Here is a 21,494-nt window from a genome sequence, read left to right as displayed (position 1 = left end):
TAACATTTTTTTGACAGATCATCATATATATATAATTCAATATATGTTAGATGCCTTAAGTTATGCGTTAGCGGTATATTGCATTTTAGGAACTTTCATTAGTACGTTTAAAATTTAATTATATAGTTAAGTAGCTTGTAAAATAATGACTAGTACAATGTATGTTGGTTGTGACACTATACAAAATATAGTGCAACGGTTGTACGATACGCGACACGAGGGTCCAGACAAATACGATAGATCCTCCTAACAAAAAATAAATTAAAAATTAAAAAGCACCCTCCCTATAAAAAAAATTAAAATTAAAGTAGTCTCTCTCTAACAAAAAAAATCAAACTGTGTCGGGGACCATAATTAGGGGTACACTCAAGACTCCTAAATCTCAGCTAGTAACCCCATCAGCACAAAGCTGCAAAGGCCTGATGGGTGCGACTAAGTCAAAGATCGGTCCATTCGAGGGACTCGATCACGCCTCGTCCGAGCCCAGCCTCGGGCAAGGGCAGCCGACCCCGGAGGATCTACTTCTCGCCCGAGGCCCCCCTCCAGCAACGGACACACCTTCGGCTCGCTCAAGGCCTAGTCTTTACCAAGAAGCAACCTTGGCCAAATCGCCACGCCAACCGACCAAATCACCGGTCTGACAAGAGGACAGCGCCGCCTGCGCCGCTCCGACTGCTGTGCCACTCGACAGAGTGAGGCTGACAGCAGTCAGGCCCGGCCTCAGGCGCCATAGGAAACTCCGCTTCGCCCGACCCCAGGGCTCGGACTCGGGCTCAGCCCCAGAAGACGACGAACTCCGATTCGCCCGACCCTAGGGCTCGGACTCGGGCTCAGCCCCGGAAGACGACGAACTCCGCTTCGCCCGACCCTAGGGCTCGGACTCGGGCTCGGCCCCGGAAGATGACGAACTCCGCTTCGCCCGACCCCAGGGCTCGGACTCAGCCCTGGCCTCAGCCGACGGTCTCTGCCTCGCTCGACCCAGGGGCTCGGACTCGACCTCGGCCTCGGAAGACAGACTCGACCTCGACCTCGGAGGAGCCTCCACATCGCCCAACCTAGGGCACAACAGACCGACCACGTCAACAGGAGGCGCCATCATTACCCTACCCCAAGCTGACTCAGGCTACGGGGAACAAGACCGGTGTCTCATCTGGCTCGCTTTGCCAGACAAGTAATGATGGCGCCCCGCACGCTCTATGACGACGGCGGCTCTCAGCCCCCTTACGGAAGCAAGAGGACGTCAGCAAGGACTCGACAGCCCCGACAGCTGTCCTTCTGCCAGGCTCCAGCGCTCCTCCGACGGCCACGACACCACACGAACCGGGTGCCAAAACCTCTCTGGCTGCCACGATAGCATGTACTTAGGGCGCTAGCTCTCCTCCGCTAGACACGTTAGCACACTGCTACACCCCCTATTGTACACCTGGATCCTCTCCTTGCGCCTATAAAAGGAAGGACCAGGGCCCTCTTACAGAGGGTTGGCCGCGCGGGGAAGGACGGGACGGTGCTCGCGTGAGGCCGCTCGCTCCCTCCCGCGTGGACGCTTGTAACCCCCTACTGCAAGCGCACCCGACCTGGGCGCGGGACAAACACGAAGGCCGCGGGATTTCCACCTCTCACGCCCGTCTCCCTCCGGCTGCCTCCCCCTTCGCGCTCCGTCTCGCGCCGACCCATCTGGGCTGGGGCACGCGGCGACAATTTACTCGTCGGTTCAGGGACCCCCCCGGTCTCGAAACGCCGACAGTTGGCGCGCCAGGTAGGGGCCTGCTGCGTGTTGACGAACAGCTTCCCGTCAAGCTCCAGATGGGCAGTCTCCAGCGACCTTTCCAGCCCGGGACGGTGCTCTGTTTCGGGAGTCTTGAGTTCATGTCCCTCAACGGCAGCTACGACATGATACTCCTTCCCCCGCCGTGCGGCAGCGACAATGGCGGCCGACAGCCCGCCCACCGGCGGCGGAATCGACGACGTCTTCCCAACGTGGTGGAAGAACAACGTTCAAGGTCACCCCGTCCCCTCCCCCGCCGACGGAGGAGGAGGCGGGGCAACCAAGGCCAAGCAGGAGGCGGCACCTCGTCGGCTGTCGAGCGGGTCGACGGCGCCGGCGCCCCAACGGGAGGCACGTCGGGCATCGACCTCGCGTCTGAGACGAAGACGAGCGCCCTCTCCCCGCAACACGCCAATCCCAAGCAAACGGATGACGCCAGCACGCTCGCGAAGGACTTGCTGGACGTCACCCTCGTACCTGAGATGATGGTGCAGTCAGTACCTGACGTGACTTCGTCACCGCCCATCGACCAAGAGGTACCAACCGATTCCCATCTCACGCCTTTTGGATTCAGCCTCAACCCGCCAAGCGACTTCGCTTTGGTGGGCGCTCTCGTAGAGGCGAGTCCAAACCCTCTGGGGTATCGTGTGCGGTCACCCTAGGACCGGCTGATGGACGTCTCGACCTACGGGCCCTTAGGGTCCGAGGAAGATGACGAGCCCGACTTCTGTTGGGATTTCTCCGGACTTGGTAACCCCAGTGCCATGCGGGACTTTATGACCGCGTGTGACTACTGCCTTTCCGACTGTTCCGACGGTAGCCGCAGCCTCGGCGACGAGGACTGCGGCCCAAGTCGTGAATGTTTCCACGTCGATCTAGGGGGTCCCTCCGAAGGCAACCGTCTTGGTATGCCGGAGAACGGTGATCTCCCTAGGCCTGAGCCTCGCGTTGACATCCTACGGGAGCTAGCTGTGGTCCCTGTTCCGGCGCGGGGTCATGACCCACAGCTCGAGCAAATCCGCGGGGTGCAGGCCAGGCTCGACGAGGGAGCAGGAACACTTGAGCCGATCCGCTAGGACATCGGGCAGGAATGGGCGGGCCAACCTCCGGCCGGAGAAGTGCGTCATCTACCCCAGGGTATCCAGCACCGCATCGCCGACGATGTCAGGGTAAGGTCGCCACCCACTTCCAGTGGAGTCGGCTAGAACCTGGCTGCAGCGGCAATGAATCTCCGTGCGATGCCGGAGCCATCAACCACCGAGGGGCGGTGAATTCAGGGAGAGCTCAAGAATCTCCTGGAGGACGCCGCGGTCCGACGGGCCGAAAGCTCCGCCTCCCGAAGGCAGGGGTACCCCTCGGAACATCGCGCTGCGACTTCCCGATTCATGCGGGAAGCCTCGGTCCACATCGGGCGCACGTGCAACACGGCGCCTGCGGCCCCGGGTCGCCTCGGCAACGAGCACCATCACCGCAACCGTCGGGCCCACCTCGACGAGAGGGTGAGCTGAGGCTACCACCCCAGGCGTGGGGGACGCTACGACAGTGGGGAGGATCGGAGTCCCTCGCCCGAACCACTCGGTCTGCAGGCTTTCAGCCGCGCCATACGACGGGCGCCGTTCTCGACCCGGTTCCGAACCCCGACTACTATCACAAAGTACTCGGGGGAGACGAGACCGGAACTGTGGCTCGCGGACTACCGGCTGGCCTACCAACTGGGTGGAACGGACGATGACAACCTCATCATCCGCAACCTCCCCCTGTTCCTCTCCGACACCGCTCGCACCTGGTTGGAGCACCTGCCTCCAGGGTAGATCTCCAACTGGGACGATCTGGTCCAAGCCTTCGCCGGCAATTTCCAGGGCACATACGTGCGCCCTGGAAACTCCTGGGACCTCCGAAGCTGCCGACAACAGCCGGGAGAGTCTCTCCGGGACTACATCCGACGATTCTCGAAGCAGCGCACCGAGCTGCCCAACATCACCGATTCAGATGTCATCGGCGCGTTCCTTGCCGGCACCACCTGGCGCAACCTGGTGAGCAAGCTGGGTCGCAAGACCCCCACCAGGGCGAGCGAGCTGATGGACATTGCCACCAAGTTCGCCTCTGGCCAAGAGGCGGTTGAGGCTATCTTCCGGAAGGACAAGCAGCCCCAGGGCCGCCCACCGGAAGATGCCCCGAGGCGTCAACTCAGCGCGGCACCAAGAAGAAAGGCAAGAAGAAGTCGCAAGCGAAACGCGACGCCGCCGACGCGGACCTTGTCGCCGCCGCCGAGTACAAGAACCCTCGAAAACCCCCCGGAGGTGCCAACCTCTTCGACAAGATGCTCAAGGAGTCGTGCCCCTATCATCAGGGGCCCGTCAAGCACACCCTTGAGGAGTGCGCCATGCTTCGGCGCCACTTCCACAGGGTCGGGCCACCCGCGGAGGGTGGCAGGGCTCGCGACGACGATAAGAAGGAAGATCACCAGGCAGGAGAGTTCCCCGAGGTCCGCGACTGCTTCATGACCTACGGTGGGCAAGCGGCGAACGCCTCGGCTCGGCACCGCAAGCAAGAGCGTCGGGAGGTCTGTTCGGTAAAGGTGGCGGCGCCAGTCTACCTAGACTGGTCCGACAAGCCCATCACCTTCGACCAAGCCGACCACCCCGACCGCGTGCCGAGCCCAGGGAAATACCCGCTCGTTGTCGACCCCGTCATCGGCGACGTCAGGCTCACCAAGGTCCTCATGGACGGAGGCAGCAGCCTCAACATCATCTACGCCGAGACCCTCAGGCTCCTGCGTGTTGATCTGTCCTCAGTCCGGGCAGGCACTGCGCCTTTCCACGGGATCATCCCCGGGAAGCGCGTCCAGCCCCTCGGACAACTCGACCTTCCCGTATGCTTTGGGACATCCTCCAACTTCCGAAGGGAGACCCTCACGTTCGAGGTGGTCGGGTTTCGAGGAACCTACCACGCAGTACTGGGGAGGCCATGCTACGCGAAGTTCATGGCCGTCCCTAGCTACACCTACCTCAAGCTCAAGATGTCGGGCCCCAACGGGGTCATCACCGTCGGCCCTACGTACTGACACGCGTTCGAATGCGACGTGGAGTGCGTGGAGTACGCCGAGGCCCTCGCCGAATCCGAGGCCCTCATCGCCGACCTGGAGAGCCTCTCTAAGGAGGCGCCAGACGTGAAGCGCCACGCCGGCAACTTCGAGCCAGCGGAGACGGTTAAGTCCGTCCCCCTCGACCCCAGCAGCGACGCCTCCAAGCAGATCCGGATCGGCTCCGAGCTCGATCCCAAATAGGAAGCAGTGCTCGTCGACTTTCCCCGCGTGAACGCCGACGTTTTCGCGTGGAGTCCCTCGGATACCGAGGGATGTCGCCGAGCACTCGCTGGATATCCGAGCTGGAGCCCGACCCGTGAAGCAGCCTCTGCGCCGATTCGACGAAGAAAAGCGCAGAGCCATAGGCGAGGAGATCCACAAGCTAATGGCGGCAGGGTTCATCAAAGAGGTATTCCATCCCGAATGGCTTGCCAACCCTGTGCTTGTGAGAAAGAAAGGAGGGAAATGGTGGATTTGTGTAGACTACACTGGTCTAAACAAAGCATGTCCGAAGGTTCCCTACCCTTTGCCTCACATCGACCAAATCGTGGATTCCACTGCTGGGTGTGAAACCCTGTCTTTCCTCGATGCCTACTCGGGGTATCACCAAATCAGGATGAAAGAGTCCGACCAGCTCGCGACTTTTTTCATCACACCCTTCGGCATGTACTGCTATGTCACCATGCCGTTCGGCTTGAGGAATGCGGGTGCGACGTACCAACGGTGCATGAACCATGTGTTCGGCGAACACATTGGCCGGACGGTCGAGGCCTACGTCGATGACATCGTAGTCAAGACGAGGAAAGCCTCCGACCTCCTTTCCGACCTTGAAGTGACATTCCGATGTCTCAAGGCGAAAGGCGTGAAGCTCAATCCCGAGAAGTGTGTCTTCGGGGTTCCCCGAGGCATGCTCTTGGGGTTCATCGTCTCTGAGCGGGGCATCGAGGCCAACCCGGAGAAGATCGCGGCCATCACCAGCATGGGGCCCATCAAGGACTTGAAAGGTGTACAGAGAGTCACGGGATGCCTTGCGGCTCTGAGCCGCTTCATCTCGCGCCTCGGCGAAAGAGGCCTGCCTCTGTACCGCCTCTTAAGGAAGTCCGAGTGCTTCACTTGGACCCCTGAGGCCGAGGAAGCCCTCGGGAACCTGAAGGCGCTCCTTACAAACATGCCCATCTTGGTGCCCCCCGCTGCCGGAGAAGCCCTCTTGATCTACGTCGCCGCGACCACTCAGGTGGTTAGCGCCGCGATTGTGGTTGAGAGACGAGAAGAGGGGTATGCATTGCCCGTCCAGAGGCCAGTCTACTTCATCAACGAGGTACTGTCCGAGACCAAGATCCGCTACCCACAAATTCAGAAACTGCTGTACGTGGTGATCCTGACGCGGCGGAAGTTGCGGCACTACTTCGAGTCTCATCCGGTAACTGTGGTGTCATCCTTCCCCCTGGGGGAGATCATCCAGTGCCGAGAGGCCTCGTGTAGAATTGCAAAGTGGGCGGTGGAAATCATGGGCGAAACGATCTCGTTCGCCCCTCGGAAGGCCATCAAGTCCCAGGTCTTGGCGGACTTCGTGGCTGAATGGGTCGACACCCAGCTCCCAACGGCTCCGATCCAACCGGAACTCTGGACCATTTTCTTCGATGGGTCGCTGATGAAGACAGGAGCAGGCGCAGGCCTGCTCTTCATCTCGCCCCTCGGAAAGCACCTACGCTACGTGCTACGCCTCCATTTCCCGGCGTCCAACAATGTGGTTGAATATGAGGCTCTGGTCAACGGTTTGCGCATCGCCATCGAGCTAGGGGTCCGACGCCTCGACGCTCGCGGTGACTCACAGCTCGTCATCGACCAAGTCATGAAGAACTCCCACTGCCGCGACCCGAAGATGGAAGCCTACTGCGATGAGGTTCGGCGCCTGGAAGACAAGTTCTACGGGCTCGAGCTCAACCACATCGCCCGACGCTACAACGAGACTGCGGACGAGCTGGCTAAAATAGCCTCGGGGCGAACAACGGTTCCCCCGGACGTCTTCTCCCGAGACCTGCATCAACCCTCCGTCAAGACCGACGACACGCCCGAGCCCGAGAAGGCCTCGGCCGAGCCTGAGGCACCCTCGGCTCAGTCCGAGGCACCCTCGGCCCAACCCGAGGCACCCTCGGCTCAGCCCGAGGCACCCTCGGCCCCCGAGGGCAAGGCACTGTGCATCGAGGAGGAGCGGAGCGGGGTCACGCCTAATCGAAACTGGCAGACCCTGTACCTGCAATATCTCCACCGAGGAGAGCTACCCCTCGACCGAGCCGAAGCTCGACGGTTGGCGCGGCGCGCCAATTCGTTTGTCTTGCTGGGGGACGGGAAGGAACTCTACCACCGCAGCCCCTCAGGCATCCTCCAGCGATGCATTTCCATCGCCGAAGGCCAGGAGCTCCTACAAGAGATACACTTGGGGGCTTGCGGCCATCACGTAGCACCTCGAGCCCTTGTTGGAAACGCCTTCCGATAAGGTTTCTACTGGCCGACGGCGGTGGCCGACGCCACTAGAATTGTCCGCACCTGCGAAGGGTGTCAGTTCTACGCAAGGCAGACCCACCTGCCCGCTCAGGCCCTGCAGACGATACCCATCCCCTGGCCTTTTGCTGTGTGGGGTCTGGACCTCGTCGGCCCCTTGCAGAAGGCACCCGGGGGCTATACGCACCTGTTGTCGCCATCGACAAATTCTCCAAGTGGATCGAGGTCCGACCCCTAAACAGCATCAGGTCCGAACAGGCGGTAGCGTTCTTCACCAACATCATCCATCGCTTTGGGGTCCCGAACTCCATCATCACCGACAACGGCACCCAGTTCACCGGCAGAAAGTTCCTGGACTTCTGCGAGGATCACCACATCCGGGTGGACTGGGCCGCCGTGGCTCACCCCATGACGAATGAGCAAGTAGAGCGTGCCAACGGCATGATTCTACAAGGACTCAAGCCTCGGATCTACAACGACCTCAACAAGTTCGGCAAGCGATGGATGAAGGAACTCCCCTCGGTGGTCTAGAGTCTGAGGACAACGCCGAGCCGAGCCACGGGCTTCACGCCGTTCTTTCTAGTCTATGGGGCCGAGGCCATCTTGCCCACAGACTTAGAATACAGTTCCCCGAGGACGAGGGCCTACGCCGACCAAAGCAATCAAGCTAATCGAGAAGACTCACTGGACCAGCTGGAAGAGGCTCGGGACATGGCCTTACTACACTCGGCGCGGTACCAGCAGTCCCTGCGACGCTACCACGCCCGAGGGGTTCGGTCCCGAGACCTCCGAGTGGGCGACCTGGTGCTTCGGCTGCGACAAGATGCCCGAGGGCGGCATAAGCTCATGCCTCCCTGGGAAGGGCCGTTCGTCATCGCCAAAGTTCTGAAGCCCGGAACATACAAGCTGGCCAACAGTCAGGGCGAGGTCTACAGCAATGCTTGGAACATCCAACAGCTACGTCGCTTCTACCCTTAAGATGCTTTCAATTTGTTCGTATACCTCGTTCCCACGCAAAGTTTAGTCATCAAGGAAGGGTCAGCCTTGCCTCGGCAAAGCCCGACCCTCCCTCGGGGGCTAAAAGGGGGGAACCCCCTCTGCGTCGAAATTTTCCTCGAAAAAAGATCTTTTCTGCCAGAATGTCTTTCGTGCTTCTCGACTACTTCGAAAGTGGACCCTGAAAACGACGGAGTGCACGTAAGCAGCCAAGGCTGACCGAGCCGAGGGACTCCTATGCCTCCGGGATACGGATACCTCACTCATCACCTTCTGCGATAAGTAACTCGCGCTCGAATAAGTGATTCCGCGGACCGAACAAGTCTTCACGCTCGAAAGCTCCTCTGCCGAAGCGATTCTTCGGGCCTTCTCGACTGCGTCGGTGACAGAACCCTATGGACGGGTGAGAGTGCGGGTAAGCGGCAAGGCCAACTGAGCCGAGGGATTCCTACGCCTCCGGGATACGGATACCTCACTCATCGCCTTCCGTGAAAAGCAACTCTCGCTCGCACAGACAATTCTGTTACCGACAAAGAAGTCCAAATACTCGAAACAAGAGGAAAAGAAGCGCAGCTTTACAACACGACGGTGGTGTGTTTGGGCCTCGGTGGCCGCAGAAAACACACGCTACAAGATAATCTGATCCTACAGGCTCGGATCTTGACAGTTGAAGGGAGCAGCAGCACCCTCGGCGTCAACTACACCTTCGGCGAGGTCCGACCTAGCCTCGGACGGTGACGCGGTCGGAGGATCTCCACTCTGAAGGACGACATCAGCACCACGCCCGGGCCATCGCCGCCAGGGTCTTCTCCAGGAATCTGGCTCGAGCAGACGGCTCGGCCGGTCACCCCGAGGCCTCGGCCAGCTGTCCCCCGAAGACATCAGCCCGGCCCGAGGCCTCGGCAACTCAATTCCGGCGTCGATCCCGCCAGTGGACGACCCGGCCAGGCTCTGGTCAACCAAGTCTTCTTTTCGAGCCAACTCTGCCTCTGTTCGAGCTAACACCGCTACCCCCGGCTTTGGCTCATCGAAGAGCGGCCGAGGGGTTCCTTTAACTAAGCAAGAGAAGCCTCGGACAGCAGGGCCGACCGAGCCGAGGGACTCCTACGCCTCCGGGATACAGATACCTCACTCGTCACCTTTGCACGGGGCGACTCACGCTTGGTGAAGCGGTTCAGATAACCGACAGACGAGTCTTAGTGCTCGAAATGAGGAAAAAACACGGCTCCATGCCGAAAATACATACATGTTCAGGCCTCGACAGCCACAATGAACAAAAAGACCGGCATTTAAGGTGCCATTACAAACGGAACTCCGGTTCCGTCCCCGCGGGTATGAACAACCTCCACACCGGGGAGCCTGCGGGGCAACAAGTTCCGGGCGACTCGCCAGCGACCTCTGCAACAGCAGCTATGGTCCTAGGATGGACGCGGCCACCGGAAGGCTCTCGTTCGCGTCCTCGCTCAAAGGACGCGAACCAAACATCAAAGCCAAAGAGCGGGCCGCTCCAAAGCGCACCGACAGGTCCTCGCTCCCGTCCTCGCCATGAAAACGAGGAAGAGGGCGGACTGTTGCATCCTAGCTGGGCAGCAACAGTTCGCCTTCCCCGGCATGGCTGGAGGACGCCTCCTCCGCAGAGCTGGGGGATGGTTTCCACCACCAGAAGCTGGAAGAGGAGGTGGCCAGCCGACCCGTGCGGGAGGTAGAGCCCCGGCTCGCCTCGCTCTCCGCCCCAGCAAGGATGGTAAGCATCCTTGAAGCTGAGGGAGGGGCAGAGGCCGCAGCCCGGCTTGCTTTTCCCCGCCATCGAACTGGAGGTCACCGTCTTGGGTGACCGCCGGCGAGGGGGTGCAGCCGGGATGCATGATGAAAATCCTTGAAGCCGAGCGATGGCTGAAAGGTACCAACTTCCACGAAGTTGCGTTCCTCCAACGACAAGGCGGAAGGATTGCGGGTGTTCCCCATCTGGGGGCTCGGAAGGTGCACTACAAAATAAACCCCCCTATAGCAACGTATACCTAGACACGTACAATTATATGCGTTGGAAGTGATTAGGTTCCAACGCTTTTTATGTGTTGCAACTTATATCTGTTGAATTACAATGGTACTGGCAACATTTAACATGCGTTACAAACTGTATGCGTAGATTAAATACGATCATAGCAACGATTACCATGTGTTGCAGCCATATGCGTAGAGTAACTAGAATGCTTGTAACGTTTACATGTGTTGCAAACTATATCTGTAGATTAATTTTGGTACTTTAGCAATTTTGCAATTGTGCCTTTATTTTTAACTAAAGCATTGTAGTTGGGATGCTAAATTGCGCAAAAAATGTGTAAAGTGGGGGAAGTGATATGAACTAACTAGCTAACCACACCAATCAATCACCCCAGGGTGGTGGCGTGCTTCCTCTGTCGTCCGATCTGCCGTTATCAGAGCGGAGCATGGTGACTCAGGGAGAGAGATACAGATACCTGGACAAAATTGGGCACGTCTTCTTCTCCGCGAACCTCGCGTCCTCCTCGCCTTCCTTCCTACAAGTCTCCTCCCCTCCCCATGCCTCCCTCGGGCCTCGCTTCTCGTGCTCTTCCTCTCCTGCCCCCGCCAGCCTCCAACAACCCGCGAGGGCGCCGTCCGCCCCTGCCTCCGGGAGCGATGATGATCGCGCGACGCCTGCTCTGATCCAACAATGCCCCCGCCCAGGTGATCATCCATGAACCTTCCTCCTGTCCTACGGAGCCGCCTTTCTCATCGCCCTGGACGGGAAGGAAAAAACCGCGTTTTTAAGGAATCCTCGGCGTTCGCCGCCTCAGGGGAAGTGGGGACTTGGTGTGGCTGGTATTCGATGGATAATATGCATGCTTCGATCTTTGGTTGCAAACTAGTACGATAAATAAATTATACAGTTTCTGTTTCTGCTTGGAGCCAGCTACTTACTTTAGCAGTCGAGGTATCAGATTACACTGTAGGAATCCCGAATCCCTGGTCTTAAAAATCGCACTTACGAGTACGTGCGATTACACTGTTTTGTATATTCAATTCCTAATTTAGCACAGATAGTAGTAGTAGTACTTTCGAGATGCAAAGGTAGGGTTCCTTTATTCGGGATATGTGTTCACGTCAAAGCACCTCAAGGCAGTACTAATGTGAGCATCACATATTCTTTTTGACCTAATTGTGTTGTCCAGGCAACACCACGTCCACTTGCCAATGTTTCGCGGTTTGCGTTCGTCACATAGCTCATGTGTGATCCTTTTTTTTCCTCTTGATCACAGGCAAGCAGCTTATTGAAGCATGTAACTGGCACCGCAAGTTTGCAAGGCTATGCGGATAGCTTGTTGGATGCGACAGTCAGACATTTTGGTTCAGCACCGTCTGCTCAGCCTGAAGAAAATGGGTACACAGTCCTTTCCTCTTGTCTGGAACCGAAATAATTGGGCTCAAGGGCCATGTCACCACTATCTATTTCTGATCTACAAGGTGATTCTTCCAGGTTCAAGGGCCACGGCATGCTGGCGCCTTTTACAGCTGGCTGGTAGAGCAATGATTTGCACCCTCTGATCATTGAGAGATCTGAGGTTGTCACTCTGAATCTGAACTTTACACCATAGTTTCTGTTACATCTCTTGAAATGCAGTGTTCAGTTGTGGAGAAGTAGATTTTAATCTTTACATTTACAGAATATATTTCACAGTCTAGCTTATCACCATTTTGATTATGCAGGGTTCCTATGTCTATGACATTAATGGGAACAAGTATCTGGACTCTCTTGCAGGATTATGGTGCACAGCTTTAGGTATGTGCACGCGACTTTTGTGTTTGTTTCTGGGCTTTAGCAATGTCTTTGCACCTGTTACTTCTGCATCATCTGTGTTCGTTATGTCTTTAGGTGGTAGCGAGCCTCGATTAGTCAAAGCAGCAACTGAGCAATTAAACAAATTACCCTTCTACCATTCCTTCTAGAACCGTACAACAAAACCTTCGTTGGTAAGTTTTCTTGAACCACGCGTCGGTTGTTGGCTTCTTCAAATTTGAAATCGTTGTCTCTATCCTGGTTTCTTTTCTAAAAACTTTACTTGCCAAATTTCCAAAACTGACCATTGGAATTTTGCTGCTCCTTTCAGGATCTTGCGCTGGAGATCCTTAGCATGTTCACTGCAAGGGAAATGGGGAAAGTTTTCTTCACAAACAATGGTTCAGAAGCAAATGACTCTCAGGTGTCCCTATTTTACAGCCCCTCAGTACCATCAATGGTGTTTTTTTGCCGGACACGTAGGAGAGTTGAGTAACATTATATTAAGAAGAATACCATCAATGGTGGTGCTGTCAGCGTTCTTTGCTTTTACTGCAGATAACTGAAAGTGTTTAAATACTGATTTTTGCATCAGCAGCTCATCTTTAAAGAACTTAAACACAAAAACTGAAAGTAAAGTTACATGGTCTTTACACCTCGCTAAAGAAATATGTCTGTGCTCTCTCATTACTGGTAATAAAATGGTTGTTGGTTCATCGACCATGGTATTCATGTATCCATCATAGCCCAATTTCTCTTTGAAATATACCTAGCTAGTTGGCAGACCTTGAAGCTTTCTATTCTAGCATTTTAGTATGTTGTTTTTATTTCTCTTTGATATAGACATGGTTTTGTTTCTAATAGGTCTATTGCTTTCAGAGATAATATGCTCAACCTTTGCAACCCTGAGTTGCATAGAACTACCCTAGTTGAGCTCTCCAAGGTCCCTCCTGTGCCTTGTCTGCAGATTATAAATCTCAGCAACGAAAGATTTAGCCCGATTTTAGCTCTAGAGAGAATTCTTGCCTGAATTCTTATTAGTGAAACTCTGCATCTTGTGGTATGATATGTTTTTCTGGGATTAGGATGGTTCGGTTTTAATGCTGGCTGCAGGGGCTATCATATAACTAGGTAATTAAACAACATTTCTTCTTGATCAAATCTGGGTGTGCAACGACTGCACTATTTGAAATCTTGCAGATTTTAACATGAGGGTGCATGGTTATGTTGTGCGATTAGATCCATCTATGAATTGTTTGTGCTTCTACATTTAGGAACAATGGGCAATTAGGATTTTTTATGTATGTTTTGAATGATTCTTAATTGTTGCAGTAACAGTGACAAGATAGGTTGTTTAATTATGTCCTCATTGCAATATCATTGGTAAAGTAGGCAGTAGTCATAGGATATTCTGTACCAAGGTTGCTTTTTATAGGAATTACTTGAACTAAATAACAACAATGTATGATCTGTCTAGGAATAAGATTGTTTATATCATATTGTATACATGCTGAAAGTAGCAGCAAGCAACAGATTTCCTAAACTATGTTCCCAAGTAGTTCACATGTAATTGTGTGTTCTTGAAGTGCAGAGCAATCCACCACAACCACGACGCGAAGGACTCCAAGCTACAATTTCTGCATCACTAAAACAAAAAAACAACAGTAATGCATCCAAGGTGCTCACTCAGGTCCTTCTGTTCTCTTAAAATTTTATATGTGTAAAATATCATGCTGACTGTAGTTAATAATCAAGTGCATTAGTCCTAGGAAAGCTTTGGGCATTTGGTGAGGAGCGCAAGCAAAATACGGCAAAAACATCATGGCTGGTGTCTAAATTTGTTTCCAATCTTCCTATCACTAATGTGTTGCCCTTGCACTATTGGGCTCACCTTGCCATGCCATGCTGGGGCAGTGCAGTTGTGCAGGCTTGGAGCTGAAGTTTGGGAGCTGAAGGCAAAGAGGCAGGGACTATGTGCAGAAATAAGAAATAATGATTAGATCAGTCTAGGATATACATGCTTCCCATTGTATGAATTTTTGTGCTATAATATTTTTCCTTCCCCTTCTTTGAAATGCGATATTTGCACATCTCTTCTCAACTTTGCATTACTTATTCCTGTCATTTTGTATATATTAACCTGTTATATTTTCTATGCTTCATTTTTTCAGTTCTGAACCTGGAACACTATGAAGATGCAAGGGCTTGCTGCATATGGATATTTGTTTTGCATATTGGTTATTTATTTAGGATCTAGATCACCGATGACTATGAGTCATATGTAAATATATTTTTATCATACCAAAAGTGTCTCGAACATATATTATATATGAAACTATGGATCAACTTCTTGTAATGCAATTATTGATTTTTAATATATATTATTTTTTCTTCTTTGCCATGTGTGTCTGGATGATTCTAGAAATATTAAATGTGCATTGTTCAACATGTTATACTCTTAACCTCAAAATAAAATATTCAAATATTTATTTGTTGGTTTATTGTTTGCAATGCTTAAAAATGTTGCCACAACACGAATCTAAACGTTGTAGCATCCTATGATGACGAGATAGTCACGGGCGGCACCAACACATGTAAGCGTTGTTGTATCTTATAAAAATCTGTTGCAGTTTACCAACACTTATTTATATGACTTACCAACGTATGTATAAGTGTTGCAGTAGCCCACAGCAACGACAGTATAGGCAACACATAATTATGTGTTGGTATAGACCATATCAACGCTTATATAGATTTGTACCAACACATATATGCATTGCTAAAGGGGGGGTCATTTTGTAGTGGTGGAAAGACACGGTGCATAAGGGAGCGAGAAGACATGGTCGCCTTTCAAGGGAGTCACCCTCCTTTTAAAGGCGACTCTCCCTACTTGTGCCCCCAGCCGTCGTGGGCTGAGTCTTCTCCAACACGCTCCAAGGTCCTCCCCCTACGGCGCGGGGGCTGGGTCCCACGCGTCATGCAAGCTGGCCTAGGGCAGAAGAAGCCAAACCGCCGCGCGCGGTGCATGCAACCGCCCAGCGGTTACAAGTATTCCTCCACTTTCGCCCAGACCAGCGGGTGAAAGGGCGGACAGCCGTGCAGGCGGCATGCAACCGCGCCAAGTGGGCGCGCCCCTCCGACTTCCAACGCACCCAGCATGGAGGCCCAGGCCCACGCGTCAAGCAACCGGCGCGCCGGTTGCTACGTGCGAGCAACTGCACCGCCGCTCACACCACTACCACGCCTCCTCGACTGCGGAACCAGTATCGCGACTCGAGGCAACCCTGCGTACGGCCCAGCAGTGCCAGCCAGGCGCGACGGTCAATACGACCAAAAATGGGCCGGCAGTAATGGCGGTGGCAGGCGGGCAGGAGCAGCGGTCACGTCGTCAGCCAAGCATACGTCCCATCCAGGGGCAGCGAGAGAACCCTCTCTCACGGCGTGAAGACGACGCGCCCGTGTTCCGTTCCTCGAACGGCTCGCGCACGCGCAACGGCCGCCTCGCGAACCATTCGCCCCGTCGCATTAGCTCTGCGGCGGGACAGGCGACGCCTCAGGCAGGAGAAGCGAGCGACGCTTCGCCTTCGCCATAATAACCGCGTCAAAAAAGGTACGCCACGTCATTCGATTCCGTATCCTTTTCATCTTCCTCTTTCTCTTTCTCTCTCTTACAACAGGGACCGGGAAAGGGGGATACCCCAAAAAGGATCCTTCTCTGTGAAGGAAACAGGCCCCGAGCCTCCCTACTGATCAGAGGTTCAAAGGCTGGCCCCTCAGCGGGGTTTAATAGCCGCCTCAGAGCGCGTGGGCTCCGCACCCACTACTGGTCAGAGGTTCGAAGGCCGGCCCCTCGGAAGGGTTCAACGGCCGCCTCAGGCCACTCGGGCTCCGCGCCCACTACTGATCAGGGGTTCGTAGGCTGGCCCTCGAAGGGTTCACAGCCGCCTCAGACACAGAGCGAGGGATGACCCTGGGTACGTTCGATACATAACCAAGGCTCGAGCTACGCTCCCGAGGTACCCTAGGACATTTCTGAGACCAGCGGGAACGATCTTGTAACGGAATCCCATCAGAGGGAGGCATCGAGCCCTCGGACCCCGTCGAAAGGGGACTGGGTCCGGCAGATCACCCGCAGGTACTTTTGAGCGTGCCTCCAGGCCTCTTGCCGACCCCTAACAAATGGGGCACGGGCGTCCACTCGGATTACCCGCCAGCAGCTCACCGGAGACACCATGTTCGGCGCCCTCCAAGGGCAACATGGCGCTTTCCCTCCCTCCTCCTTGCGGAAAGGCGACGCAGGGGCGTATGTAAAAAAGTCGAGTCTGTCCCTGACCGTTCTCTCGCCCTATGCAGAGGCTCGGGGGCTGCTCTCGCAAACCCGGCTCTAGCCAAACCGTTGACAACGTCAACATACCAGCCCGAGAACTTGGGACCCAACCGTGCACCCGGGCTACAGCCGGCTCGCATGAGGGAACGACCAGACCAGCCGAAGCATTACGCGAGGCATTAAGACCTCGGAGGAGTCAAACCACTCCTCCGAGGCCTCGGGGGCTACACCCGGCGGGTGCGCTCGCGCGCACCCACCGGAACAAAACGCAACCGAGAAAGGCTGGTCCCCTTGCAAAAAAGTGCGACAAAAGCCTCCAAGCGAGTATTAACACTCCCTTCGAGGCTCGGGGGCTACTGTCGGGGACCATAATTAGGGGTACCCTCAAGACTCCTAAATCTCAGCTGGTAACCCCCATCAGCACAAAGCTGCAAAGGCCTGATGGGTGCGACTAAGTCAAAGATCGGTCCATTCGAGGGACTCGATCACGCCTTGCTCGAGCCCAGCCTCGGGCAAGGGCAGCCGACCCCGGAGGATCTACGTCTCGCCCGAGGCCCCCCTCCAGCAACGGACACACCTTCGGCTCGCCCAAGGCCCAGTCTTCACCAAGAAGCAACCTTGGCCAAATCGCCATGCCAACCGACCAAATCACAGGGGCATTTAATGCAAAGGTGGCCTGACACCTTTATCCTGACGCACGCCCTCCGGTCGACAGAGCCGAAGTGACCGTAGTCACTTCGCCGCTCCACTGACCGGTCTGACAAGAGGACAGCGCCGCCTGCGCCGCTCCGACTGCTGTGCCACTCGACAGAGTGAGGCTGACAGCAGCCAGGCCCGGCCTTAGGCGCCATAGGAAACTCCGCTTCGCCCGACCCCAGGGCTCGGACTCGGGCTCAGCCCCGGAAGACGACGAACTCTGCTTCGCCCGACCCTAGGGCTCGGACTCGGGCTCAGCCCCGGAAGACGACGAACTCCGGTTCGCCAGACCCCAGGGCTCGGACTCGGGCTCTGCCCCGGAAGACGACGAACTCCGCTTCGCCCGACCCCAGGGCTCGGACTCAGCCCTGGCCTCAGCCGACGGTCTCCGCCTCGCCCGACCTAGGGGCTCGAACTCGACCTCGGCCTCGGAAGACAGACTCGACCTCGACCTCGGAGGAGCCTCCACATCGCCCAACCTAGGGCACCACGGACCGACCACGTCAACAGGAGGCGCCATCATTACCCTACCCCAAGCTGACTCAGGCTACGGGGAACAAGACCGGTGTCCCATCTGGCTCGCTCCGCCAGACAAGTAATGATGGCGCCCCGCACGCTCTATGACGACGGCGGCTCTCAGCCCCCTTACGGAAGCAAGAGGACGTCAGCAAGGACTCGACAGCCCCGACAGCTGTCCTTCCGCCAGGCTCCAGCGCTCCTCCGACGGCCACGACACCACACGAACCGGGTGCCAAAACCTCTCCGGCTGCCACGATGGCATGTACTTAGGGCGCTAGCTCTCCTCCGCTAGACACGTTAGCACACTGCTACACCCCCATTGTACACCTGGATCCTCTCCTTGTGCCTATAAAAGGAAGGACCAGGGCCCTCTTACAGAGGGTTGGCCGCGCGGGGAAGGACGGGACGGTGCTCGCGTGAGGCCGCTCGCTCCCTCCCGCGTGGACGCTTGTAACCCCCTACTGCAAGCGCACCCGACCTGGGCGCGGGACAAACACGAAGGCCGCAGGATTTCCACCTCTCACGCCCGTCTCCCTCCGGCTGCCTCCCCCCTTCGCGCTCCGTCTCGCGCCGACCCATCTGCGCTGGGGCACGCGGCGACAATTTACTCGTCGGTCCAGGGACCCCCCGGTCTCGAAACACCGACAGGTACTATACTTTATCTTAACCAAAAGTCCAGGAAAGGATGAGTTAAAAAGAAAACCTATCCTTTTTATATTTCGCTCAGCTTCGTTCAGGTGGTAGTGTCCAGAAACGTTGTGTTGCATGTGGTTTCGTGTCATATTGGGCTTGAGCATTTTTTTCATGGCTCATCTAGAAGGTAACAACCCATGTTATGTACAACAGTAGAACCATAGAAATTGGTGATTTATAAAAGTAGAGATTAAAGGTCATTGGTACTTCTAGAATCTTATTTGTAGATAAGAAATAATAAAAAATCTCCCCTCCCATTTCCTCTATGAAAGAGGAGAGAGAGTAAAGGTGGGAAGGGGCTTGGGTCTTGATTTGTTTTTACAATTCTATTTGTTCACTCTCATCTCTTATTTGTTTGGTCCATCATGTTTGGTGAAAGAGAAAATCTCACATCTACTTCCTTAAAACCTGACGCGTGGTGGTCATGTTCTCTGCGTCCGCTCACAATACTAGGATATGCAGGTACTGCTGCACTGCTCGTGAAGTCCTGATGGGCATGGGCACATCCATGCTCGAGTGATGGCGGAGCAATGACGTGGGCCCTGCCTCTGCTCCATCGCAGTCGCCTCGTCCCTCTTCCTTTTCGCGGCCACAACCTTCACGAACACGACGAAAACGCATCAAATGCTCTCTCTCTCTCCCACCTTGCTCATGCCACCCCTGTACCTCCCCTTCCACCCCCATCCTCGAGCGCGTTGTTGCCGGCATCGCGCCGCCGCTAAAGGCGCCTACTAACGGTGAGGCCGAGGCCAAGGCCTGTGTAGCCGGCGGGGACGACCACCAGAGGGTCAACGAGTGGTCACTCGCCTCCTCCTCCAGCTAGATGGTCCCACCACCCGTGTACCTCCCTTCCATGCCCGTCCTCGAGCGTGCCGCTGCAGGCATCACGCCGCTGCCACAGACGTCTGTCGACGGCGAGGACGAGGCCTATGCATCCAGCGGCGACGACCACCAACAGTTCCAGCCTGTCGAGCCTAACCAGAGGGCCGAGGAGCGGTCCTTCGCCGCCTTCTCCGTCTAGATGCTCCCGCAGTTCGTGCATCTCCCCTTCCATCCCTGTCCTCGAGTGCGTCGTTGCATACGTCATTCCGCCGCCAGAGTCTCCTATTAGCAGCGTGGCCAAGGCCAACGCCTATGCAGACGGCGGCGGCGACCACCACCAGCTACAGCCTGTCGAGCCTAACCAGAGGGCCGAGGAGTGGTCCCTCACCGCCTTCTCCGTCTAGATGTAGCTCAGCGACATGCACGACATGCTTGGGTGCAAAGACCTGCAGGTCCATCGCCTACTACGACAAGAGCCTCAAGATCTTAATGGCTATGGTCCACGAGCGTGATCCCCCATCACAAAGACCTGCAGGTGATCATCAATCCCCCTTCACTACTTCTCAATTTAACTATTACTCTGAACATAGAGGGGATCAAATACACGCTACTATAGTTCTCTTTACATTTCTATGCTATCAACTCAGTCACTCGTTGTTTTAATCAAAACTAAACGTGATTAAACTTTGTTATAGATTGCGACAGTAAGGGGTGGACAACTGTTCGGCTGCTCTACTTGATTAAACTCAGTGATTTCTTTAGTGCAGCAAAATCAAATTTTAGAACGGGGTTTTGATGTTGTGTTCTTTCCATTTTTGTTAGATGGCTTGGTTAAGTTTCTTTGTACCTTCTCAGCACCATATTATGTCGGCTTTAGGTAAATCGTAGTTCGTTGCACTAATTTTAGCTATATATTTTTAATTCAGTTTTAGAGTATATTCCATATGTCTGGACATCTAATATTTTCTTTGATCCAAATAATTGGACTGTTGTTGCACAATGCCCCATAAAAACGTCGCTTTGGTGATGTGACGATGCCGACCCTATTGCCATGGTAATTTCATTCCCGTTTCTTTTGCTTGCCGATACAGCTCTCCTATGTATTCTATGAAAACACACACACACACACAAAGAGTAACATTTGTAAGAAAGACGCCTTCACAAGGATATCAGTGTTATTAATACAATCATTGTGATTGCAAAAGAGGTTAATGAGTTACCTGATCCTGAAGGATAAAATCACTTTGCTCGGTTTCACATGGACTATTTTTAAGATGGTGTGGATGTGGTGTGACTATCTTTGGAGTTTTTGGACTAATCACTGAAGCAGGTGCATCGTTCATAACAGTTTCTATTTCAGATATTTGCATACTTTTATTTGCCAACTGATAGAAGATTTTAGAGACTACAAGTTCCTCATCTTTTTTGGCTTCCTCTTCTCCAAGGTGACATTCACGCATTACCCAATTATCTCTATCATGATTTTCGCCTCTTTGCCAAGTTTTGTACAACACCATTGTCTTCTTCCAGTCTTTTATAACATCATTTTCATATATGGATTTGGATCTCCCTGTCTTGTGCTAGCTCACATGTTCATCGGGAAAGCACGGTATCCTCAATGCTTCTAAGTGGATACTGAAAGCGAAACTTTTAGATGATTTTTTTTGTCCAGAAAAAAGCTACAAAACGACACCATTTTCGTGGACCTGATATATAAAAAATGACAACAACAATAGAATAACCTTTATTGTTGGTTTTGTAGAGGCAGAAAAGCTTTAAAGAGTTGCATCATTTTTGTGGACATGTTCCAGTCTGATATTGATCCAAGATTCTGCAAGGGGACTGCTAGGGGTCATCAGGTTCAGGGACAAGCCAAAAGTAGAATATGTTGGGCCTTACCTTCTTCATCACAGTTCCCTCAAAGGTGCCATCATGTAATGGCTTCAATAAATGGGGTTCGTCAGTAGTGGACTCATCCAAGGCCTATTGAAGGTGGTGCAAGTTAGAGCCAGGCTAGATTTTATTTTGGGGTAAGTGCACTTGTCATTATCAATTTACTTTGCTTGATAATAATGAAACATGTGAGGGACTGTAGTTATTTACTGGGTCTAATTATGTATTTTCAGATAACTCTGATCTTATTACAACTTGCTTCTGGCGAACGATCATGCAATTGACCAAACATGTAAACCATAAGCAAATGTGATGTAGGAGATTGTTATGTAAAGAGACTTTTGCACCCACTTTGATGTTTTATGCCCTTTTTGTGAAAAAATATGTGGTGCTATTTGAG

General features: G+C 54.1%; 1 long non-coding RNA gene and 1 pseudogene across 23 annotated transcripts; both read left to right on the top strand.

Moving 5' to 3' along the window:
• The first annotated feature begins 10,806 nt into the window (after positions 1–10,806).
• Positions 10,807–14,540, top strand: LOC103638382 (uncharacterized). Of its 23 annotated transcripts, none has more exons than XR_002265096.2 (9): positions 10,812–11,054; positions 11,627–11,748; positions 11,845–11,929; positions 12,075–12,147; positions 12,241–12,338; positions 12,476–12,568; positions 13,736–13,822; positions 14,064–14,173; positions 14,316–14,540. It is a non-coding gene; the product is annotated as an uncharacterized lncRNA (long non-coding RNA). The 23 variants fall into 23 exon arrangements; XR_004852646.1 differs by having other exon boundaries at positions 13,908–14,173; positions 14,316–14,521; XR_004852648.1 differs by having other exon boundaries at positions 13,731–13,822; positions 13,908–14,173; positions 14,316–14,521.
• A 4,295-nt stretch (positions 14,541–18,835) lies between these two features.
• On the top strand, positions 18,836–19,997 carry LOC118473446 (myosin-1-like; annotated as a pseudogene).
• The last annotated feature ends 1,497 nt before the right edge of the window (positions 19,998–21,494 follow it).

Source organism: Zea mays, chromosome 9 (assembly GCF_902167145.1).
Source record: "Zea mays cultivar B73 chromosome 9, Zm-B73-REFERENCE-NAM-5.0, whole genome shotgun sequence".
Taxonomy (NCBI): domain Eukaryota; kingdom Viridiplantae; phylum Streptophyta; class Magnoliopsida; order Poales; family Poaceae; genus Zea; species Zea mays.
Note: the sequence above shows the minus strand (reverse complement) of the source record. Positions and strands in the feature narration are given on the sequence as shown.